General features: G+C 41.2%; 1 protein-coding gene across 2 annotated transcripts in view; it reads right to left on the bottom strand.

The window, feature by feature from the left end:
• The window catches only part of LOC113067381 (zinc finger protein 845-like), a 54,739-nt gene that overhangs the window by 13,398 nt on the left and 14,409 nt on the right, over positions 1–26,932 (bottom strand). The window lies entirely within an intron of this gene.

Raw genomic sequence — 26,932 nt, 5'->3', positions numbered from 1 at the left:
ATTGCGCGGCCAACGGACGTTACCAGAAGTATTTTTACATTTTTTTGGAAGAAAGAACATGTCTCAGGTATGTAACATAAAATTTGTTTTATAAGTCTTTATATATTAATACTGGTGATCTGAGTGAGTGCTGATTGTTTCATTTGGTATAATTCAGTGGAATAGGTTGGAGTTAGTTAAAATCGCGTCTTCATACTCTATCCAAATTTCCATTGCAAGAACTTTACCCAGAAACTATGGACTTTGGGCTGGAACTCGGTGTGCTTCCACCGCAGCTACCATGATCTAAATAAAGTTCTGGGTAAAAAAAAATGCCCCTCAGAAAGTCCCTGCTCGCGAGGTACTTGTTCAAAGGTAACGTTACTGAACTTTCGGGAGTGGAAATGCAGCATTGTAATTTCAACCGCCATTTCTTTTGATAATTTTTTAAATATTACTGTCATCGTGTCATGAAAGGTATAGTGTTTTAACTATTTCAGGCGAGAATGTAGTTGTTTAAAACTCAAATATGCGGTTTATTTATAAAGACTGCGTCTATTAAAAAATGTGTTTCACTGATGTCGGAGACGGTCAACTCCACGCGATCAGCGGGAGCTCAGTGATCATTAATCCGTCGGGAGCACTATCAACTCGGCTAGACCTTCTGACATTTGCCGCTGGCTGTGATGTCTCTTTAGTGATTAAGCATAAAATATAATTTGTTTTGGGTGAACCTAACAGGTAATATTTGGTCTTTATTCAGTTAAATCTTTTAATATGTTAAAATGAAAAAAGGAGACAATAGGCTACTGTTTGGTATAATATTTTGTTTTATATAATGTAGGCCTAACGTTACACATTTCCCTGAACTTCATTTCTGCGGCTATTAATATGTTTAACGAATGAAAATGAGAACGAAAGGAGGCAGTGGTGTTTGATATCATATTTCGTCTTATTGAAATGGGGGGGGGGGGGGGGTCGGTGGAAACGCGTCATAACTGAACCACGGTCATGAACGGTCAAGGCAGAAGGAAAAGACTGTAGACACGCCGCAGAATCAGCTGCACACTGGCTGCTAGATGGAACATACGTTTGCTTGCTTTAAGCCCTGTTAATAATTGTCATATGGTTATATGTCAAAGAAGAAAGGAAAGGCTGTAATTCAACATAAGCCTATTGCATCCATAAAATGCCTAGTCTAAATTAGGAAAAACCATACCATAACTTTGTCTCCCACCTGATAAAATTGGTACTTTTGCCCATCCTGCCAATACTGCCACTCATGCGTGTGTAGTGAAGCGTTCTAGTGCTCTTTTAGTTATCATATTGTGTATGCATTTCAGGAGAGGCACTAAGTGCAGACAAATGGATGATGAAAACTGTTTGCACACTTATAAAGAAAATAGACTCTATGATATATTCTATGCATTGATGTCAAAAGACAGGTTTCCATCCAATTCCTTTGCACCTTTTAAGCGCATTCGTAGAAATTTGGCAAAGAAACCCTATAACTGGAGAGCATTTCCATCAGCTCTTTTATGTAAATTAGAAATGGACAGGAGAACATAGAGTTGGTATTGCCCTGCAAGACATTTATGTAAACATTAAAATTTTCATTAGATGTGATTTTACTTTTTCCTTTCTCTTTGGAGTGTTACAAGCTCTTGGTGAATGAAGAAGATCTGTATAGGGTGGCCATATGCGCCGTTCATACGGGACACGTCCCCGCCAGGATTTTAATATTGCCTAAAACATCCAGGTCGATCGAGAGCTAAAGAGAGCAGAACAGACAGCTCCTTATGCTTTTGAAATTGCTCTCATGTGTTTGTTTGTTAGGTTGAATTGAAGCGTCACTCTTAAACGCTGTTTCTATAAAAAGGGAAACTTCTTTGTTTGGCCTTCCAAAAGAGAACACGACTAGAAATCATGTTTATATCACATTTATTAATGGGTTTTGACATTATAATGAAATAAACATTATATTTAAATGTTTGTCTCGTTGCTTCGGCCGGACAGGGCCCAGTATGTTAAGAGGCATAACATTTCAGTCACATGATAGCTGATCAATCAGAGCACACTTCACTTTTCAGAACGATGAGCTTTGTAAAAATCAACACGTTTCAGAAGGCGAGGAGAGGAGTACCTGTAGAGGAGAAACAATAATGTGTTTTTTTAACCTTAAACCGCTTAAACATTTCATTACACCAAATACACAAAATAGTGTTCTTTTTAGCAACGTCAAATGACCCATTTTGCAGACACTTTTGTCCAAAGCGACATTCAATTTATTGTATTGTTTATTGTTATGTTGTTAAATGTGTTGATGTTAAATAAATACATCAACGTCATTTTTTTTCTACAAGCAAGTTTACTTTTTATGTTTTTTTTGTTTTTTTACACAGTATTTATCATTACCTGATATGAAAACTTGTTTTCACTCTCTCTGTTTTTAGAGCTTTTTGTGGAATCAACTCCAAGATGTCAGCAAAGCAGAGAAGAGACAGGGGATCAACGCACCTGTCTGCACCCTATTAAGAAGACTCCTGGGCTTTGAGTTGATGGGCTAGTATTGATGCCCACCAACACCCCACAGCTTCCCCAGTTCAAGACTGGTTGGGACCTTTTATTATTTATTACCATGTTCCCCCTGATGATAGACTGTCTGGACGTCTGGAAGTGAGCTAGATTCTTCAGTGAAACTGTAATTTTGTTTGTATGAAAAAAAAAGATAAAATAAGTTTGTAATATGTGATGTTGCATAGTGTGTTAATAATAAATTTTTTGGTTTTAATTTTGGAAGATGGAAAATTGCAGTATTTTATTATATTTAGAAATTACAATATATTTTGAATTACAATATTCAGTTGTAATTGTCTCCTGTAAAATTAAAGGAAATTCCTGGCAACTGAGTTGCAGTAAATATACAGTAAATTAAAATAAATTACAGCATTTTACTGAAATAATGCTACTTTAAATCACAGTAGCACTGCTGTATAAATACAGGACTCTATTGTATTAAAAAAACAATATATTACCTGTAAATTCACGGCAATTAGTTGCCAGGAATTTCCTGTAAAATTACAATAAATTTTTAACAGTGAAAAAAAATTGTTTTTAATACACTATCAGTCCTAGTCAAAATATCAGTAAAATTGTTACGTTTTTTTAAAGAAGTCTTTTCTGCTCATAAGCCTTTATATATTTGATCCAAAACAGTAAAAACAGTAATACTGTGAAATATTTTTATTAACGTAATTTATTCCTGTGATCAAAGCTGAATTTTCAGCATCATTACTCCAGTCTGTAACTTGATCCTTCAGATATCATTCTAATATACTGATTTGCTCATCAACAAACATTTATTATTATTATTATTAAACTGAACAAAATTAAAAACTGCAACACTTTTGTTTTTGCCCACATTTTTCATGAGCTGCACTCAAAGATCTATGACTTTTTCAATGTACACAAAAGGCCTATTTCTCTCAAATATTGTTAACAAATCTGTCTAAATCTGTGTTAGTGAGCACTTCTCCTTTGCCAAGATAATCTATCCACCTCACAGGTGTGACATATCAAGATGCTGATTAGACAGCATGATTATTGCACAGGTGTGCCTTAGGCTGGCCACAATAAAATACCACTTTCAAATGTGCAGTTTTATCACACAGCACAACACCACATATGTCGCAAGTTTTGAGGGAGCATGCAATTGGCCAACAGAACTGTTGCCTGATGTTAATTTCTCTACAATAAGCTGTCGCCAAAGGCGTTTCAGAGAATTTGGCAGTACATCCAACCGGCCTCACAACTGCAGACCACGTGTGACCACACCAGTCAAGACCTTCAAACCAAGCATCTTCACCTCCAAGATCATCTGAGACCAGCCACCCGGACAGCTGCAGCAACAATCAGTTTGATAACCAAAGATTTCTGCACAAACTGTCAGAAACTGTCTCAGGGAAGCTCATCTGCATGCTCGGGTCTTGACTAGTGTTGGGTGATATGGTCATATTTAAATCATCATATCATCAGCACGTAAGATTGTTGATACACTATTATCATACATGGTTGCAAGGAAGCAAGACGGGGGTGACAAGGCAAGACTTCTGCAAGTAAGTGCGAAGCCACACGGTAGTGACGACTACGTGTGAGGAAAAGAGGACGCGTTGCAGGTATAGTCTTGGATTGCGAAAATGGGGTCTGGGAATGTCAAATCTAAGATTGGTCTTGATGATTTGGACAGTCAAATTTACAATGACATATGGAAAATAATTATGGAAGTCATACCCTGGGTTGAGAATCATGGTTTTCCAAAAAAGAAAAGGTACCTTTAGCATAACAGCCCTGAACAGAGTAAAAGAGAGCTTGGAAAAAAGTGAAAACTAATTAAGAGAATGTTAAAAAGCAGATAAACAAACAAAAAGCTGACAAAAGAACAGATCATACTGTTTAGAATTCTTCTCTTTTTCCCTTTAGAGAACTGTGGTGTGCCAAAATGGACTTTGATCTGGACTCCTGGCTTCACCCCTATTGACAAATGGCACAGCAGCACCAGATTCAAGTGGCTGGGCTGAATGGAATTATGATGGTCTCTTGACCATGAAACGAGAAAGATTTAAAGAAGCACAACAAAGCATATCGTCAAGCAGTGGAAACACTGTGTCAACGGATTAAAACTGACTTTCCAGTCAGAGTGAACACCGCCAAAATCATGCAGAAGACGCAGAGGACAAAGACAAAGATGTTTGCTTTTACTGGTGAAGAGGGGACACTGGAAAATTTCACTGTACCACATTTGATCAACCAAATGGCGGCTATATATAACGACGTTATTTTTTCAGTAACGGGGTAATCTAACTAATTACTTTTCCCGTCTTTATAACGCCGTTAACATTACTGGACGTTAAATGCGGTGCGTTATTATGCATTGATTTAATAAACTATGTAATCCGAACGCACCCCTCTGGCTTACACAGCGAGTGAGAAGGTGGGTTAATAACGAGATAAGCGATTATGATTGGCATAGGCAGAGTCATGTGTATTATGGTAGCCAATCAGAGCCAGTGTTTTTACGCCACTGTACCTACACACACACACTCATGCATGCACGCACGCACGCGAGATTCGCAGAAGCAGCAGAGATGGCGAGTCAGGAGCAATCCGATGAAAAGTTGTCATTTTCAAGGTGGAGATATAAGCACTAATTAAAATTCATTGTGGCCAAAGGCAAGAACGTGCATGTAATGTGTACATGTAATATGTGACAAACGCATCTACAAAGCTAGTGCCCAAAAACACTTTTCTTACAAAGATAATACTTGGAAGTGCAGGATAAAACTCTTGCTGTCTGTTGACATAAATATTGAAAGTTATGTACGAAAACCTGTCTGTTCTACTCATTTTAACTGACTTGTGAAAACCGCTCCAAAAAAATAGTAATAATAATTCTTTGACATATAGCAACTTTTTTTTTTACTTTTTACTTTTTTTTTTTTACGCAAATAGTTACTTTCCCTGGTAACGAGTTATTTTTATTATAGAGTAATTCAGTTACTAACTCAGTTACTTTTTGAAACAAATAGTGAGTAACTATAACTAATTACTTTTTTAAAGTAACGTTCCCAACAGTGCTGCTGAATCCTTTGTTTCCACAGCGTGTTTCCAGTCATGGAAGCCTTTGGTTGTAAATGCTGGGTCAAGCCTAGTCCCGCTCTGCGGCTGCCGATCTTGATCTGCGTAGCACTTGTAGTGCTAAATTTTCTGCAAGGGTAGCAGAAGGCCGCATCTGCTTTAACCGAATACTCGAGCCAATCTCTTTTCTGAAACCACGTGTGTGAAAATGATCTGTTTCTGGTGCAAAATAAGCGTGTGGGAGCCAAATTTAGTCTTATTTGCAAAGGCTCATCTTTTCCCAAATCATCTGGGCAAGTGTCATCATCATGACTGGAAGCAGTTACGCTAGCTTGCCTACCGTCGCGCAGATGGCCCTCTGTCACTGGCATGTCGACATTACTGGTGGTGGTGCTAGTGCTAGGCATGACAGTTTTCACTGTTGTCGAGGTGGTGGTAAACCATTTCCTTAAATCCATGATTGCTTGAATGATCAAGCGCGTTAGGTGTTTTAGACGAATACAGATCACTATGAATTGAATAAAGAGTAGAAGTTGACTGAAAAAAGAATACTTAACGTCATGACGTATACAATCATATTTCAACCAATTACATACAAGCTGCTAGTGACGTATGTAGTGATGGAATTTAGTAAATCGCCTTCAAAGTTTTTCATGCAAAGATGCAATGCTGATTTTATTCTAGTAAAACTAAATTATATGTCAGAAATAAGAGGGCACAGTGGGACCGTCACCCTGCCTGTTGCTGAGTCTCAATGGCTGAAATTGCGCTCCGAGGCAGGGTGGTGTGCTGACTAGAGGTGAGGGGGCACAGTAACCTAGGTGGCCAGGCCCCCTGGGGCCCCCTTTGTATGCTTGCTCATATTTCCGATCTAAGCAATAAAGAAAAATCTTGCTTTAAAACATGATCACATCGGAAGATTAGAAAATGATAAATAGTCTCTCGACAAGAACATAGGCACATATAGTCATCCAAATAAACAAAAAATGCCACAGATTAGATTATGGGTTAATGGAGCTGAAAGGGCTGGCAACTCAGTAATTAGAATGGATGAAATAGATCCAATTCCAAAATTAAGTGGAAATTTAGTTTGGTCTACTACTGCATCTGGTTATACGGTCAGAGAAAATTTCACTGTACCATTGAGATGTGATGATTAGAATGGCATGAACTTTAAGCATTGTTTAATACTGTCATAAAACTGCCTTCAAAATCTGTTAGAAAGAGATTTAATGTGAAACTGGAAAGTGTTCCAGTGCCAAATTCAAACTTTAGCCACAATCCAACAATTGCACTTTGTATATTTACCAGTGTAAACGGAAAGATGATGAATAATGTGAAAAGCTTGTTAACGCTGCAAAAGACACTTTCACCTAATTTGAATAATGCCATTTTCTGATTTCCATTGCTCAGCACATATATTGTTTGCATGACATTGGATCATATGTAAAAAAAAAACAAAAAAAAAAACAACAGAGGCAGAGACAGCAGAGGAAAATGTTGAATACAATTCAACACTGTCTGCATCCGAATGTATGTAACACCTATTTTGCTGTTAAACTGTACGCAGTCTTTGTGATTGATGACGCCATTACAACAACACACTATTTTCTCTCAGAAGAGGAATTAGAGACACACCCAGTTTTCAAAGGAGTATCTAAGGAAAATCTAAATTTGACTTGGGACTGGTTAAAAATTTTGAACCAGTTCAAGTCACTCCGAAAGTCTGATTACAGACCCTGTAAACACCAGTATTTGAATCAAAAAGATCAGCTGGAGTAATTTTGAAGATCCTCCTGTGCGTACACATATTTTCCCTGTTAAAAATATAAAGAAAATGCAAAAAAGATACTGATACTTTTAAAACTTTTGGCTGCTGAGGTTCATAAGCCATTTTGTCAAAACTGCAGTTTGTAAAAAGGGAGGTTACATTTTTAGGGTCATCATCAATAAAAATGGCAAATCTTTATCTGAAAAACAAAAAGAGACAATTTTGGGCATGTGTTCATATTGTTGAACGTTCATTCTCAAATCACTAGCTTGGACCATGCCACAAACAAGCTATGAATCTGGGGAAGAGTAGAAAGAGGATGAAGGGGTTGAGGGAATAGGATGATGGTCAGGTTGATCAGGGCATCTTGAATTGATGGCTCAGGGAGACTCAGGGTGGGGGTACCATCTCTAGCATATATTTAGGCCAGACAATGAGGACCACCTGATACAACCTGATTGAAATATAAAGTGGGATAAGGTTGGCTGAATGGATGAGAAAGGGAGGGAAGGGTGGGTTAGAGAGAACGAGACTAGCAGAGTGGTATGAGGTGACCCACTATATATTGAGGTTTTAGAAGTCAGGTGATTGTTTGGGGCGTGGCCCTGCTCCCGATATTTAGTTAATATCAATTAACTCAATTTCATTAGCTAGGACCAAACCACAAACAAGCTATGAAACTTGGGAAGAGTAGAAAGAGGATGAAGGGGTCGAAGGAATGGGATGATGTTCAGGTTGATCAGGGCATCTTGAATTGATGGCTCAGGGAGACTCAAGGTGGGCGTACCATCTCTAGCATATATTAAGGCCAGAAAATGAGGACCCCCAAAGTTGAGAAGAGCTGAGTTAAGTGTGAGCTCAGAATGCCTGATCATATGGAGAGGATGCAGAGGCTGAATAGTTCAGGCGATTGATGGTTAATGTAGGTTCTTGTTTTCATAAGCCTTTAGAAGTATGAATGTGTAAGAAAGAGAGAAGCTGGGAAATTGTAGCCTGTGGTTATTCTTAGGAATAGTTGATCCCTCGCAAGTAGGTTTTTTTAATGCACGTGGGGATCTGAGGAAGGAATGAGCCTAAGAGTTTAGGTTGTAAATGGACGGCGGGTGGGTTGATGGGAAAGGAAGCTTTGAGACTGTTCCATCCAGAGAGGTATCCTGGAGATCATGCTTGGAGTAAGGCAATTAAGAATGGCTTCTCGGGAAGCCTGTTTGGTGTTTAATCTGTGTTATGACCAGCGGGGTATCCATGGTTATTCCGGAGCAAAGTCTTACTTCTGAATGGAAAATGAGACAAAGAGTCGGTTACGAGTTTGAGGAGTCTTGGTATAGGAGTTGCTCGGAGGAGGAATTGTTGCGGAGTACATTAAGTGAGCCCATACATGAATTGCATAACTGCCAAACATAATCGTCCCTTGTTTATGGTTTCAAATTCTGCTGCATAGTCTGAGTGGATGAGTAGATTCGGACCATTGAACCCCCAAAGTATAGCTGCTATGATTATGATTATGGGATATGTTTCATTATGCTGTGGAGACTGCTCTTGACCGGAGGCTTCTTGATAGAAGTACAGAGGTGCTTTGCAAGTCAGTCTGCTGATGTCGTAGGGTTATGCTGGCAGCAATTTCTCACATGAGCTCCATCACAGAATGCGCAGGTGTGAAGGAGCCTGAAGTTAGACGAGAGTCGGCCCTGAAATGGCTGAAGGAAGGATGGAAGAATGGATGTTGGGATGAAAGGATGTCTTTGAATGGGGGAGGGGGTGTCAAGGATGAGGGGATATTGGAAGGGGGGAAAGGTAGAGGGAGGTGGGGAGAAAGTGCGATAGGAGGTATAGAGAGGGAAACATAAAAAGCTATTGACTAATACATTTTACATTTAATGCCAGATCAGCATCTATGCTATTTCCGAGGCAAACAATTAAAATACAAGTATAGCAAATGCAATAAAACCTCTTAAATTCTAAAACTTCCTGAATAGCTGTTGAGAAATATTAGCGATGGTGATGGTGGTGTTAGCTGTGGTTTTATTAGCTATCTGAGCAGAAGTAACAACATTATGACACAGTTAATGTCAGCTTTGTTAGAGACAATTAGATTAGATTAGATTCAACTTTATTGTCACTGCACATGTAAGGTACCAGGCAACGAAATGCAGTTAGCATCTAACCAGAAGTGCAATAAGCAGTAAGTACAGAATATACAAGGTCTATAATATGTACAATAACTATACAGATAAGTATTATGGACATAATTTACAGATTATAAATACTATAAGCATGATATACAGGTAGGTGTACTATGAACATACTATACAGATGGATTATGTTAAAGTGTATGTACACTATAGGCAGAAACTATGAACATATGAACATAATTTACACTAGTGCAATGGACAGTACAGTGCATAGAAAATATTACGGTGTGCAAATGGATTACTGAGTGTTTATGGATGAACAGACAGTAGTGCTAGTAATAACAAGTTTACTGTTTTTTGCTTGTTGTAAATAAATAAATAAATCAGTCAGACTCAGTGGTGATGTGGGGGAGGAGTCTGTGTGTGTGTGGTGTCAGAGGGCAGAGTTCAGTAAGGAGACAGCTGTATGGAAAAAGCTGTTCCTGAATCTTGTGGTCCTTGTCCGGAGGCTCCTGAAGCGCCTCCCAGAGGGCAGGAGGTTAAACAGTCTATGGTCGGGGTGAGAGGAGTCCTTAAGAATGCTGCGAGCTCGACGTAGACAGCGTTTCCTCTGGATGTCCTCAATATCAGGAAGTGGTGTCTCTGTGATTCGTTGGGCAGTTTTCACCACCCTCTGTAGTGCTTTGCGGTCAGCAACTGAGCAGTTCCCATACCAGACTGTGATGCAACTTGTCAGGATGCTCTCGATTACACACCGGTAGAAGTTCACCAGGATGGCTGAAGACAGCTGGTTCTTCTTCAGTGTCCTGAGGAAGAAGAGGCGCTGGTGAGCCTTCTTGACTAGGCTGGAGGTGTTTGTGGTCCAGGACAGTTCCTCCGAGATGGTGGTTCCCAGGAACTTGAAGCCGGAGACACGTTCAACAACCATACCGTTATTGTGGATGGGGTCAAGCGTGCCTCCTTTTTTCTTCCTGAAGTCCACAATGAGCTCCTTTGTCTTGCTGGTGTTAAGGAGCAGGTTATTGTCAGCGCACCATGTAGCCAAGTGCTGTACCTCTTTCCTGTAGGCAGTCTCATCGTTGTCTGTGATAAGGCCAATCACCGTGGTGTCATCTGCATACTTAATGATGGAGTTGGATCCATGCACAGGCTTGCAGTCGTGGGTGTAGAGGGAGTAAAGGAATGGGCTCAGCACACAGCCCTGTGGTACGCCGGTGTTAAGTGTGATGGTGGTGGAGTGGTTGTGGCCTGACCTAACATGCTGAGGCCGGTTGGTCAGAAAGTCCATAATCCAGTTGCAGAGGGAGGTGTTAATGTCCAGGTCTCCAAGTTTTGTGGTCAGCTTGGAGGGAATGACAGTGTTAAATGCTGAACTGAAGTCAACAAACAACATCCTAACATATGTGTTGTTATTGTCCAAGTGTGTGAGTGCAGAGTGCAGCACTGTGCATACTGCATCCTCTGTGCTCCTATTTCTGCGGTAGGCAAATTGGTGTGGGTCCAGTGTGGGTGGGAGGCAGTCTTTGAGGTGTGCTAGGACCAGTCGCTCGAAGCACTTCATAATGATGGGTGTGAGTGCTACCGGGGCGATAATCATTCAGGCACATTGGGGAGGAGTTTTTTGGTACTGGCACAATGGATGTGGACTTAAAACATGTTGGCACAGTTGCTTGGGTGAGGGACAGGTTGAAAATGTCTGTGAAGACCCCTGCAAGCTGCTCAGCACATGCCCTAAGCACACGTCCAGGAATGCCATCCGGGCCAGCAGCCTTGCGTGCGTTGATCCGGCTCAGTGCAGTGTGGACATCTGAGGAGGTGAGTTTAAGGGGTTGGTGGTCTGCTGAGGGTGAGATTTTGGTGGCCTTCATTTAGCTCGTTCAGGAAGGAGACGTCCGTGACCGTTGGAGTGGAGTTGCTTGACTTGTAGTCACTGATGACCTGGATGCCCTGCCACATGCGTCGGGGGTCAGAGTTGGAAAAGTGTTCCTCTACCTTCAGTTTGTAGCAGTACTTGGCCTTTTTGATGCCCCTTTTCAGGTTAGCCCTGGATTTACTGTAGGCTTGAGCGTCATCTAACCTGAAGGCAGCGTTGCGGGCTTTCAGCAGAAGTCGCCCCTCTTTGTTCATCCATGGCTTCTGATTAGGGTATGTTATCTGTTTTTCTGTTGTTACACTGTCAATGGTGGTGTTGATGTGATCCAGTACAGAGGAGGTGTAGATATCAATGTCCGTGTGAGAGCCACAGGCAGCCTGTAAAGCAAACATACTCCAGTCAGTGTGTTGAAACCTGTCTTGAAGTAAAGAGTCAGCTCCAGTTGGCCACACTTTGATGGTCCTCACTGATGGCTTCACACGGTTGATGAGGGGTGAATACTTAGGGGTGAGAAACAAAGAAAGGTGATCAGACTGTCCGAGGTGGGGGAGGGCGAACACGATGTAAGCTCCATTAATGTTTGTGTATACATGATCCAAAGTTTTGTCTCCTCTGGTGTGGCAGGAAACATGCTGGTGGAATTTGGGGAGAACTGTCCTTTAATTTGCAGTGATTAAAATCACCCGCGACAATAAAAGCAGCCTCTGGGTGAGCAGTCTGTTGTTTACTAATGGCTGCATGAAGTTCGTTCAAAGCAAGCTTGGCATTAGCATCCGGTGGGATATAGACTGCGGTTATTATGGTGGAAGTGAACTCCCGCGGCAGATAAAAAGGTCTACATTTAACCATGAGAAACTCTAGGTTAGCTGAGCTGTGTCTCCCAACAATGACAGTGTTCGTACACCAAGCTTTGTTGACATAAATGCACAATCCACCACCTCTTGGCTTACCGGAGTCATCTGCCGTTCTATCTGCCCGGAGCGTGTAGTGCCCGGCTAGCTCAATAGCATTATTGGGTACGTCGCTGTTTAGCCATGTTTCTGTGAAAACCATGACATTGCAGTCCAAAAGTCTCTTACTGTTGGTGATGTGAAGTCGTAACTCATCCATTTTGTTCACCAGTGACCGCACATTAGCAAGGAAAATGCTGGGTAAAGAGAGCCGGAGCGGTGCTAGCTTTAGCTTAGCTCTTAGACCTCCGCGCTTCCCCCGCCTTTGTTTACGATCTCGACGCCGCCTGCAAGCACTTCCGCCCGGCCGGGTAGAGTGCTTAGCCTCGGGTGTTCTGACGATCTCAGGGATGAGTTGAAGATTGGTGATAAAACTGTTGGAAAAGTCCTCACCGACATCCAAAAGCTCCTGTCGGGTGTAGGATGTTAAAGCAAAACTGTTCAGTACGAACAGACCCGAGATGAGCAGGAATAAAACTGCAAAATTGCAAAAACTGGAGAGACGCTGAGCCTCGTGATGTGTACGCGCCGCCATCTTGGTCACATTAGAGACACAAGGCCATATTCCTGTAAACAGCTGAAGTTAGGGTGGAAAAAAGGATGTTGGGATGAAATGATGTTTGTAAGTGGGGTGTGTTGCAAGATGCAAGATTTGAATGGTGTGAGGCACAGTGAATGGGCATCTGAAATTTAGAAGTAGCTAAAGAGAATTATTAGCAAACATGGAGATGTTTTGCTGATTGTTGGTTTATTTGCTTATTAAGCCATACCAGCGTATGTTTCATGCGAATGTTTCAGCGTATATTTCATGGTGAAAATTAGTTAATAAATAAATCAATCCATACACAAGTCCGTAATACATAAGAGTCAAGGGGAAACAACAGAGCAAGTGAAGCCGTAACCACAGCATATGCAACAATAACATCTCGAGTGCTCCCCTGCACACTGCTCTGCACAAGCGGTTGAAGGTCAAAGGGCGCATGCGCACACTGCGACCGGCATTTGGAGTGAGTGTGTGAAAGTTTGGCGTGGAAGTTTTAGAGCATTCGTGTTTGTGTTTTCCTTCTTTATTTTATTGGAAAAGTTCTTACGTGTCCGGTTTATAGTTTCGTTTATGTTTATGTTTATGTTTATGCAGGTATACACAATGGACATTAGAACTCTTTCTATCCTTTGGACGCTCTTCCTCTGATTAATTATCTACGACTTCGTCAAAGGAGCTGTTAGCCATGGAAAGCTACAGTACACCAGAACCACACTGCTGCAATTGAACTGTGGGAGAATGTTGTGGACAGTCTTCATGCTACAACTGCTCAATTGTATCCTAAAAAACCCAGGGCGGAAAGTAGCGACAACAAAGAGAAAGAGAGGTAAGCGGGGAGGCATCAGGCAACGCTTCCGAAAACAGCGGCTTCCTCGCATTCCTCTACCCTCCATGATCCTAGGGAACGTCCAGTCCCTGAGGAATAAAATGGATGAGCTCCAGGGGAACGTCAGTTTTCTGAAATACTTCAGGGAGTGTCCTGGCTTTCACAGAGACCTGGTTTACGGAGAATGATCAGGACACCGACTTGTCAATTGATGGATTTGGAGCACCTTATCGACTCGATCGGGATAGAGAGGTAACGGGGAAATCTCAAGGTGGCAGCATATGTTTATATTTTAACAAATGATACTGCACTTCTGTGACTGTAAGAGAGCGTATCTGTAGATCAGATGTTGAACTTTTATCAGTATCACTACAACCTTTCTACCTACCCTGTGAATTTCCATAAGTTTTCATTACGACATTCTATATTCACCCAAGGGCAAACGATGCGCCGGCCTCTAACACCATCTTCGAAACCTTGCAGAAATTACAATTACTCTCACCTGAGGCGCCAAACTTCATACTGGGTGATTTTAACCATGTATTTCTTAAAAAAAAACACTTACAAACATATATCAGTATGTTTCCTGTCCTACTAGATGGGATAAAACCCTGGACCTCTGCCTTTACCGCCACTGGGTTCAGCGGATCACAACTGTGTGCATTTGCTGCCAACATATAAAACTGTCCTAAAAAGACATAAAGCTCAAGTTCGAGTAATTAAAGACTGGACTGATGAATCAGTACTATGCTTACAAGACTGTTTTGATTGTACAGACTGGGAAATGTTTAAAAAGTCTTGTGGGGATGACCTAAATGAATGGACTGATGTGACATGCTCATATATTGCTTTTTGTAGAGACACGATTGTCCCATTTAAATAGGTGAAGATTTATCCTAATAACAAACCATGGATAACTAAAACTGTTAAAGATAGTTTACAGAAAAAAACAATCATGTTTTAAGGGGGGTGACATTGCTGAACTACAAACAGCAAAAAAGGATTTAAAAATTGGAATCCTCAAAGCAAAACGAGACTATAAATATATACTGGAGAACCAGATGGAAACAAACAATCTTGGATTAGCCTGGGACAGTATGAAAACCATAGCAGACCTCCAGAATCTAAAAAGCAGCAGCCCAGCCACCTTGGATGGCTTCAGCTCAGATACTGAGCTGGCCAGTGCTCTTATTCAATTTTATAATCGTTTTAATATTTTTGATTTTACCTATGAGATCGACAATTTGAGTAAACAGCTTGTAGACACTCAACATTTTAATATAACACAGGCAAAAGTGCAAAAAACATTCCTCTCTATAAAAGTCATGGTCCAGATAACATCTGTAACCTGGTCGGTTGGATCCTTAACTTTTTTAGGGACAGGACACAAAGAGTGAGAGTGAATGGCAGTCTCTCAGAAAAAGTATGTTCATCAACAGGCTCCCCACAAGGATGCGTACTCTCACCTCTTCTTTTTATCTTGTACACAAATATGTGCCAGAGCAGGTGGGAAAACAGGACTATAATTAAATATGCAGATGACTAAGTAATTGCAAGCCTGCTCCAAGATAGAGAAACAGGTCAAGGTCAAGTCATCAATGACTTTGTTGAATGGTGTGAGGCGTCTCACCTTCAACTAAATGAAGTTAAAACAAATGACATGCTTATTGATTTTAGGGGAAAAAAAACAATCCAAGCACAAGAAATTACATCAATCAAAGGTCAAACTATTGAATGTGTCAAATCATATAAATACCTGGGGATGGTAATAAACTCTAAACTTACATTTGGAATTAACTGTGAACAAGACTGTAAAAAAGGGCATCAGCGTTTGTTTTGTTTGAGGAAACTGAATCAATTTCACAATTTTAATGAAAGTAAATTGAGTTCAAATAATCCATCATGACCCTTTTTTATCACGCTTTCATTGAGTCAATTTTATCCTTTGTGCTAGCAGTCTGGTTTGGAAAACTCACTTTGAAAAATAAAAACTAGTAGTAGTAAAGTGGTCCAGCAGGCTGATAGGTGACCCACAGCTTAATTTGGAGACCTTGTACACAAAACAGTTACAGCGCATAACTAGTTCGATTTTAAATGTAATTATCAATAAGATTCGGGAGGAGCGCGTCAGATACTTAGCCTAATAAACACAGGTGGACCACAATCAAGTAATCAATCCCATTGTATAAATATCGCTGACTTACCTCTATCCATTGACGGTTTATCAGTATGCTGGTTCGCTTCGTCAGTCACCTTATCACAGACCCAATTTTCGTACCAGCGAAGAGTGCTACACAGGGGAATTATAAGACCTGCTGATTTTGCCGGACCTGAGATCATTTCTACCCAGCCAAACACGGCCGTTGAGCAGCATTAAGCGTCATCGCGACAGCTGCTTTCCTCGCCAAGTCACACATCATGGCCAATAGACCGTGCAAGCTCCGAGCTCGCCTCGCTCGATACAACGATCGCGCCGCCCGAGACTGAGCTCTCATCGAGCATTGGATTGCAGCAGAAAGAATCCAACCAGCCTGGGCTGAACAGTCACCGCGGCTCAGTCTTTCATCACGGCGTTCCGGCCGAGTGGCAGTTTGAGGCCGCTTCCTCTAGCGGCATAGACCACGCGACATTAACCAATAAATTTCCAGGCGAAGACGCTAAAAACAGGTTCTTCTTTTTCGTCATTGGATTTTTACGGCAGTTGGCATCCAAAGTGTTGCATCTAAAAGCAGTTTTGCAGCTAAAGTTTGTTAAACGACGTCACAACGTAGTTCCATCTTCTTCTACTAGTGTTTTATGGCGGTTTTGGCAAACCAGCGTAAAGGTGCATTACCGCCACCCGCTGATCTGGAGTGTGGATCGGGCATAGATTTGGACTACAGATACAACGTTCCGTCGGATGATGATGCCACTTTTAACCACGAAGCCAAGGCATTAGGTTAGATTATTGTAATGCCTTGTTCTCAGGCCTTCCAGCTAAATCGTTGAGCAAGCTTCAGTATATATAAATTCTGCCGCACGTGTGCTCACTTGTACTTCTCCTCGTGAACACATTACACCGGTTCTTTCACAATTACACTGGCTTCCCGTAAATGCGGGAATTGATTTTAAAATTCTTATCTTAACATACAAGGCACTTCATGGGATTGCACCTGAGTATCTTTGTGAACTCATCAGTCCTTATATTCCATCACGCTCTCTTCACTCTACTAACTCTCTTTCACTTCACCAGCCATCATGTAAGCTAAAGACCATGGGGGAAAAAGCCTTTTCATATAAAGCCCCTAAGCTATGGAATGTACTTCCTCTGCACGTCAGATATGCACCTATGTTGGGCGATTTTAAAAAGTTGATTAAGTCACATTTATTCAAGACTGTCTTTCTTTAATGAATTGTTGTATTGCTTTTGGTGTTTTGTTCTATTTTTTATTACTTTATTACTGTAGCGCTTTGGGTTTAAGAAAAGCGCATTAAAAATAAAATGCATTATTATTATTATTATTGTTACATTCTCGTAATATGTAAAAACTGGCAAGTAAATATCTTTAGAAACCACTTGGAAGCGAATGGCACATAACTGCTGTTAACCCATTTGCTGCAAGCATCGCCAACGGCCCCAGTCTACTATCGTTTCACTTTCACAGCACGTTAAACACCACTCTCTTACTTGATCTGGATAAACCGCGCATAAATTGAAGTCTAAAGCAGTGTTGAGTACTCGAGACTCGGTCTTGGACTCGGTCTCGAGACCGTATTTTAATGGTCTCAGTCTTGTCATGGACTCGTGTGCATTTTGACTCGGTATTGACTCGGACTCGAACATATTAGGAATCGGACTTATGCCCGAGTCCACTCGAGTCCCAATGAAATTATTTCATGATTATTACTGTATGTTAATGTTTATTTAAATTGATGTATGTTTGAGACATCCAATGACTGGTGATTTTCTTTTGACGTGAGACGTTAGGCCAGCGACACACTGGATGTGTGGTGCAAGCGTCTCAGCTGCGTGGCGTATCTGTTTTTAATTCGGCTCCCATGTTAACAGGTTAGATCTTGCAGACTGCCTGCGTGAGATGCGCGTAAAACCCGTACATGCTAGAAATAGAACCGACGCCTATTTTTCACGCTACACGGGTGCATGTTGGAAGCGTTTCCAGGCAAAATATACTAGGAAAATATGTTTATACAGTATTGTTCAAAATAATAGCAGTACAATGTGACTAACCAGAATAATCAAGGTTTTTAGTATATTTTTTATTGCTACGTGGCAAACAAGTTACCAACAGGTTCAGTAGATTGTCAGAAAACAAACAAGACCCAGCATTCATGATATGCACGCTCTTAAGGCTGTGCAATTGGGCAATTAGTTGAAAGGGGTGTGTTCAAAAAAATAGCAGTGTCTACCTTTGACTGTACAAACTCAAAACTATTTTGTACAAACATTTTTTTTTCTGGGATTTAGCAATCCTGTGAATCACTAAACTAATATTTAGTTGTATGACCACAGTTTTTTAAAACTGCTTGACATCTGTGTGGCATGGAGTCAACCAACTTGTGGCACCTCTCAGCTGTTATTCCACTCCATGATTCTTTAACAACATTCCACAATTCATTCACATTTCTTGGTTTTGCTTCAGAAACAGCATTTTTGATATCACCCCACAAGTTCTCAATTGGATTAAGGTCTGGAGATTGGGCTGGCCACTCCATAACATTAATTTTGTTGGTTTGGAACCAAGACTTTGCCCGTTTACTAGTGTGTTTTGGGGTCATTGTCTTGTTGAAACAACCATTTCAAGGGCATGTCCTCTTCAGCATAGGGCAACATGACCTCTTCAAGTATTTTAACATATGCAAACTGATCCATGATCCCTGGTATGCGATAAATAGGCCCAACACCATAGTAGGAGAAACATGTCCATATCATGATGCTTGCACCTCCATGCTTCACTGTCTTCACTGTGTACTGTGGCTTGAATTCAGAGTTTGGGGGTCGTCTCACAAACTGCCTGTGGCCCTTGGACCCAAAAAGAACAATTTTACTCTCATCAGTCCACAAAATGTTCCTCCATTTCTCTTTAGGCCAGTTGATGTGTTCTTTGGCAAATTGTAACCTCTTCTGCACATGCCTTTTTTTTAACAGAGGGACTTTGCGGGGGATTCTTGAAAATAGATTAGCTTCACACAGACGTCTTCTAACTGTCACAGTACTTACAGGTAACTCCAGACTGTCTTTGATCATCCTGGAGGTGATCATTGGCTGAGCCTTTGCCATTCTGGTTATTCTTCTATCCATTTTGATGGTTGTCTTCCGTTTTCTTCCACGTCTCTCTGGTTTTGCTCTCCATTTTAAGGCATTGGAGATCATTTTAGCTGAACAGCCTATCATTTTTTGCACCTCTTTATAGGTTTTCCCCTCTCTAATCAACTTTTTAATCAAAGTACGCTGTTCTTCTGAACAATGTCTTGAACGACCCATTTTCCTCAGCTTTCAAATGCATGTTCAACAAGTGTTGGCTTCATCCTTAAATAGGGGCCACCTGATTCACACCTGTTTCTTCACAAAATTGATGACCTCAGTGATTGAATGCCACACTGCTATTTTTTTGAACACACCCCTTTCAACTAATTCAACTAATTGCCCAATTGCACAGCCTTAAGAGCGTGCATATCATGAATGCTGGGTCTCATTTGTTTTCTGAGAATCTACTGAACCTACTGGTAACTTGTTTGCCACGTAGCAATAAAAAAATATATGAAAAACCTTGATTATTCTGGTTAGTCACAATGTACTGCTATTATTTTGAACAATACTGTATGTCATTTTGTACACAAATACATATTAATTCATGACATTTTGATATTTGAAAGTCTGTAGGTTGGCATAAATTCAGATATAAATGTAATTTTAAAAATAAATTAATAATGAACGATTTTCAAATATTGCACCTGTCAAACATACTCTATTGTGCCGTCAATACTGTTGACGGTGTCCTATCAGTAGGTGTGTAAAAAAAAAAAAAAAAGTTGATATTTCATTTCATTTGTTTATTTATTTAAACAGGGACAGTGTAAAATATACATTAACCTTAAAAGGAGATATGCATTTTACCAGGTTGTAGCACATGTGCTAATTTACACCTGTAGTCCCTGGACAGGCTGATGTCAAAAAAATAAATGCATTATCCCAAAACAGTAAAAAAAAAAAAAAAAAAAAAAAAAACTTTCATTCAGTTCGCAACATACATTTACAAATACACTCACACATACACATCAATTATTATAAATTATGTAAACATGTTTGTTTTAAAATAAGCAATTTTTTGACCTGATGTGAAAAATGTTAAAATTTCCACATGTGGGAAATTCTGTTGGCAACTTATTCCACTGTCTGATGGCCACACTAGAGAACGCTGAAGTACCAAATGCTGTTTTACACAAAGGAATTCTACACTCACCTCGAACAGTCGACCTAGTGGCCCTGGATGTACTTTCTGAGCTCAGTAGGACAAACTTTTTTAAGGGAGGAGCTGCAGTACCATTTATTATCTTAAATAAAAGACAGAGGTTTGAATATATGATTAAGTTTTCAAAACTTAATATCCTATGTTTTTTTTAAATATGACAGTGGTGAAATAATCGAGATTTCTTATCATGAACCTTAAGAGAACTTTTGTACAATGATTCCAGGGGCCTTAATGTTGTTTTACAGGCCTGTGACCAACTCGTCATACAGTAACGAAAGGGTGGAAATATGAGTGCATTTAGATATAAATCAGATGCATCTATGGTCAAAGAGTTCCAAATATATCTAAAGTGTGCTATGTTCATTTTCAGTGTGTTGGTTATCTTTTTAATGTGTTTTTTCAAATTTAAATTTGGATCAAGAGTGACTCCTAAATATTTAATTTGGTCAACCCTTGATATTCCTGACCTTCAATTGTGATTTTTGATTCAGTTTCATCTAGCGAAAACTTACGGCGGTTTATGAAGAACATAGAGACTGTTTTGTCAACATTCAAAGTTAAGTGAGAGTTTTTCAACCAACTGGAAATCTTTTTCATTTCCTCAGTTAACTTTTGGGCAACATCCTTAACAGTTTTACCATGAATATACACCACTGTATCATCAGCATACATTATCATTTTAGCATTAATACACACAGATGGAAGATCATTTATATACAGAGAAAACAACAACGGCCCTAATATAGAGCCCTGCGGCACTCCTCCGCTATCCAAACTTGATTTTATTTCCTCTGTTAAGTAGCAACATGCTGTCTCCGTTGAGAAACGTTTTCTGAAACCAAACTGGAGAGGATGTAATGCAGCAATGTGATCAAGATGTTCCACCAACTGTGCTGCAACTACTTTTTCGAAGACTTTGGAGATAGTGGGAAGGATGCTTATAGGTCGATAATTAGAGACCTGGAGCTTGTCTCCTGACTTGTGTATAGGCTCGGTATAGCTGTTTTCAGAGCTATAGGGAAAATACTTTCATTTATAGACTGATTTATAGCTTTTGTTTCTACTGGAGTTAAGATTTCCTTGTGCTCTTTTAAAAACACAGAATCAATGGCGAAGATGTCTTTAGATTTACTATTGTTGTCAGGGTTTGGCAAGGAGGAACTCAAATGCAGACAGAAATCACAACACGAAGGGTTTATTTACAAAAAGGGGAAAAACAAAACCCACGAGGGGGAAAACACGGAGTAAGGTAAAGACTAAATAACTAAACAGGACTGGGCTGACATGACAAACAAACTCTTAACACTAACTACAAACAAACACTCAAGGTAATACAAGGACTTCAGAGGTACAGAAACAATCACAAATGTGGAATAATCTCAGACGTGGAACAATCACAGATGATGAACAATCACAAATCTCAATCACAGCGACAATAAACCGACGCAAGACAGAGCACACTAGGAGATCTAAATAGGGGAACAATTAAGACACGACAGGTGGCACAGATAGCAATCACGACACGACTAGGATAACAAGGGGGGCGGGGCAAGGGAACGAGACAACACAAGCACATGGCCCAAAGACAAGGCCATGTGCTTGTACACAAAACACGGGTCTGCCATGATCCTGCCTCAAGACTAGGAAAAATCAAGGACACGGGGGCAGAATCATGACAGAACCCCTCCCTTAAGGAGCGGCTTCCAGACGCTCCTCAAGGGAACATCAAACACGGACATGACTGACATGACAGACTGGGACACAGACACAAACCAACAAGACATGACAAATAACAACAAAGGCAAACATGAATACACAACGGCAGGGTTAGGGTGACAAATCAAAAAAAACAAACAGGGAAGGGGAGGAGGCGGGACCACAAAGTTCATGAGGGACAGACCAGGGTGGGTGGGTGGGGCAGGAGTCTTAGGAGGGCGGGCCGAAGGCTGACGACGAGGGGTCCGGGCAGGTCTGGGTGGTGAGGGGTGGGAAGGGGTCTTGGGACAACTGACAGAGGACTTGACCGGAGGGGTCACAGGACACGGGGCAACCTCTACAGGATGAGGGGCTACATTGACTGGACGAAGGGCGACAACAGCTGGACGAGGGACGACAACAGCTGGACGAGGGACGACTATATCAACGGGACGCGGAGGGACAACAGGACACATGACAACATCAGCTTGACACGGGGCGACCACATCTACTGGACACGGGGGGACCACATCTACTGGACACAGGGGGACCACATCTACTGGACACAGGGGGACCACATCTACTGGACATGGGGGGACCACATCTACTGGACACGGGGGGACCACAGGACACGCGGGGACAACAGGACACGGGGGAACAACGGCTGGACACTCGGGATTTCTGGGGACAGGGTCAGGGGACAAGACAGGACTGACGGGGACTTCTAAAGTTTGAACAAGACGGGACAGATAATCAGACAAAGACTTAGCGGCAATAATAATGGGCATCTCCTTACGAGATGAGACAGACTGTAGAAGAGTTTCTGCTGCAGAGTCGGCCGCGGCTCTCTCCTCCGCTCTCACGACTGCAGACTTGAATACAGCTCTCTTCTTTGCCGGCTCGGGCACGCCAGCGCTCACCGCTGCTGGCTCGGGCACGCTAACGCTCTCCGCTGCTGGCACGGGCACGCTAACGCTCTCCGCTGCTGGCACGGGCACGCCAGCGCTCTCCGCTGCTGGCTCGGGCACGCCAGCGCTCACCGCTGCTGGCTCGGGCACGCCAGCGCTCACCGCTGCTGGCTCGGGCACGCCAGCGCTCACCGCTGCTGGCTCGGGCACGACAGAGCTCACCGCCGCTGGCTCAGGAGACCTCGCCGACTCAGGAGGAGACAGGGTCACAGGACCGGCAGGCCCCTTCTTCTTCCTCTTCCTCCTTGGCCGCGGACCCACAGCTGGGTCAGAGGCGGGTTGGGGGAGTTTGGTCTCGGGCAGGGCGGACTCTGACGCCGACGATTCCGAGGCTGACTCCCACGAAAACCGTCTCCCTCGCTTGTTGGGGAGACTGAAGGTAGTGGGAGGTGCCTCAGGATTCTGGGAGGGACTCGCCTGATCCCCCAGGGTTGCCACGGCCAGGACACGACCCTCTGGGATCGTTGGCAGCATGGTAGGTGGAGGGGACCTCTGTGGCTCCTCCTGGGAGACGCTCTCCCACAGCCGGGCATAATTTTGGAGGATCCATTCCCCCTCGGGCGAGTATGGGAGGGTGACCCCCTTCCTGTCGGTGGGGGATGACATCCAACATTGACGACGGAACTCCAACAGATGTTGGAGCTCGGAGGACCTCCTGCCTGCTGAGTTCCTTTTTGGTTGGTTCATTCTGTCAGGGTTTGGCAAGGAGGAACTCAAATGCAGACAGGAATCACAACACGAAGGGTTTATTTACAAAAAGGGGAAAAACAAAACCCACGAGGGGGAAAACACGGAGTAAGGTAAAGACTAAATAACTAAACAGGACTGGGCTGACATGACAAACAAACTCTTAACACTAACTACAAACAAACACTCACGGTAATACAAGGACTTCAGAGGTACAGAAACAATCACAAATGTGGAATAATCTCAGACGTGGAACAATCACAGATGATGAACAATCACAAATCTCAATCACAACGACAATGAACCGACGCAAGACAGAGCACACTAGGAGATCTAAATAGGGGAACAATTAAGACACGACAGGTGGCACAGATAGCAATCACGACACGACTAGGATAACAAGGGGGGCAGGGCAAGGGAACGAGACAACACAAGCACATAGCCCAAAGACAAGGCCATGTGCTTGTACACAAAACACGGGTCTGCCATGATCCTGCCTCAAGACTAGGAAAAATCAAGGACAGGAGGGCAGAATCATGACAATTGTTTAAGTGTGATATTACTTTTAAAACCGTCCCTTCATCTACATTAGATAATTTAAAAAATGACTTATCACAATTAAAGTTATGTACACAAATTGATTTCGGGAACATATCGGCCAGATCCCGGACAGAATCTAAAAAATAATCATTAAAATGTGTTGCCACCTCTATGTTATCACTTTGAATAATTCCATTTATTTTGAGTTGTACATGATCACAATTATTTTTTTCTTTTCCCAGTAATTTATCCATACTTTTCCAGAGAAGTTTACCATTTCCTTTTGCTTCTTTAATCAAATTTAAATAAAAGTTTGCCTTTGCTTTTCTAAGCTGTGTGGTAACTTTGTTCCTTAAACATTTGTATACATAATGATCAGTGGTCAATTTTGATTTAAGAAAGGTTTTAAGTGCCTGGTCTCTCTGCTTCATTAGCTCCCAAAGAGAGCTACCAAACCATGGCAATTTATTTTTATTAGTTTTATTTCTTTTTAATTCTGTATATTTGGTAATAGTCTCCTGTAAAGTTAGAGTAATATTATTACATGTATACTCACAGCCTTTACTGTCAACTCTATTCTCCCAATCAATTTCATTTACAGTATTGTTCAAAATAATAGCAGTACAATGTGACTAACCAGAATAATCAAGGTTTTTAGTATATTTTTTATTGCTACGTGGCAAACAAGTTACCAGTAGGTTCAGTAGATTCTCAGAAAACAAACAAGACCCAGCATTCATGATATGCACGCTCTTAAGGCTGTGCAATTGGGCAATTAGTTGAAAGGGGTGTGTTCAAAAAAATAGCAGTGTCTACCTTTGACTGTACAAACTCAAAACTATTTTGTACAAACATTTTTTTTTTCTGGGATTTAGCAATCCTGTGAATCACTAAACTAATATTTAGTTGTATGACCACAGTTTTTTAAAACTGCTTGACATCTGTGTGGCATGGAGTCAACCAACTTGTGGCACCTCTCAGCTGTTATTCCACTCCATGATTCTTTAACAACATTCCACAATTCATTCACATTTCTTGGTTTTGCTTCAGAAACAGCATTTTCGATATCACCCCACAAGTTCTCAATTGGATTAAGGTCTGGAGATTGGGCTGACCCCTCCATAACATTAATTTTGTTGGTTTGGAACCAAGACTTTGCCCGTTTACTAGTGTGTTTTGGGTCATTGTCTTGTTGAAACAACCATTTCAAGGGCATGTCCTCTTCAGCATAGGGCAACATGACCTCTTCAAGTATTTTAACATATGCAAACTGATCCATGATCCCTGGTATGCGATAAATAGGCCCAACACCATAGTAGGAGAAACATGCCCATATCATGATGCTTGCACCTCCATGCTTCACTGTCTTCACTGTGTACTGTGGCTTGAATTCAGAGTTTTGGGTCGTCTCACAAACTGCCTGTGGCCCTTGGACCCAAAAAGAACAATTTTACTCTCATCAGTCCACAAAATGTTCCTCCATTTCTCTTTAGGCCAGTTGATGTGTTCTTTGGCAAATTGTAACCTCTTCTGCACATGCCTTTTTTTTAACAGAGGGACTTTGCGGGGGATTCTTGAAAATAGATTAGCTTCACACAGACGTCTTCTAACTGTCACAGTACTTACAGGTAACTCCAGACTGTCTTTGATCATCCTGGAGGTGATCATTGGCTGAGCCTTTGCCATTCTGGTTATTCTTCTATCCATTTTGATGGTTGTCTTCCGTTTTCTTCCACGTCTCTCTGGTTTTGCTCTCCATTTTAAGGCATTGGAGATCATTTTAGCTGAACAGCCTATCATTTTTTGCACCTCTTTATAGGTTTTCCCCTCTCTAATCAACTTTTTAATCAAAGTACGCTGTTCTTCTGAACAATGTCTTGAACGACCCATTTTCCTCAGCTTTCAAATGCATGTTCAACAAGTGTTGGCTTCATCCTTAAAGAGGGGCCACCTGATTCACACCTGTTTCTTCACAAAATTGATGACCTCAGTGATTGAATGCCACACTGCTATTTTTTTGAACACACCCCTTTCAACTAATTCAACTAATTGCCCAATTGCACAGCCTTAAGAGCATGCATATCATGAATGCTGGGTCTCATTTGTTTTCTGAGAATCTACTGAACCTACTGGTAACTTGTTTGCCACGTAGCAATAAAAAATATACGAAAAACCTTGATTATTCTGGTTAGTCACATTGTACTGCTATTATTTTGAACAATACTGTAAATCATTCATCAGTTTGATTTGATTTCTCTTTGGAATATGAAAATAATTATTTAATTTATTTATTTGTTGTTTGTCTCTGTACCTAGATTTGTTTATTTTTCTAGCAACTAGAGTAAGGTTATAGTCTGACAATCCAGTTATTAAATTGTATGTTTTGGTCACCCTATCTGGTTTATTTGTAAATATAAGATCAATCAAAGTTTGAGAATTTTTTGTTTGTTTATCATTTGAGTCATTTGTACCGAATTTATAATATCCTTAAGTTTTTTCTTTCGTACTTTATCAAGCCAGTTTATATTCAGATCACCCATTAACAGAGTTTCTTTTGTTTCGTATTTTTTAAGTATTTCAGCTAGATCAAAATAAAATTCATTTGTCGCATTTGGTGGTCGATATATAAATGAATGACATTTGTGCTGAAAGGGTTATAGTAACACCGACACACTCCAAGGTTTGCACTGGAATATCTATTTGATGACTATTGATGCTTTCTCTCACATAAATTAAAACTCCGCCTCCTTTCCCCTTCCCTCTGTCCCGTCTGTAAACATTATATCCAGGAATTGTAAACACGGATGAAGGAGTCGTGGATGTTAACCAAGTCTCTGTAAGACACAGGTAATCAAGATTTGAG

This window comes from Carassius auratus, linkage group LG28B, assembly GCF_003368295.1.
Source record: "Carassius auratus strain Wakin linkage group LG28B, ASM336829v1, whole genome shotgun sequence".
NCBI classification, from domain to species: domain Eukaryota; kingdom Metazoa; phylum Chordata; class Actinopteri; order Cypriniformes; family Cyprinidae; genus Carassius; species Carassius auratus.
The sequence above is the reverse complement of the archived record's forward strand: the minus strand, read 5'-3'. Positions and strand labels throughout refer to the sequence as shown.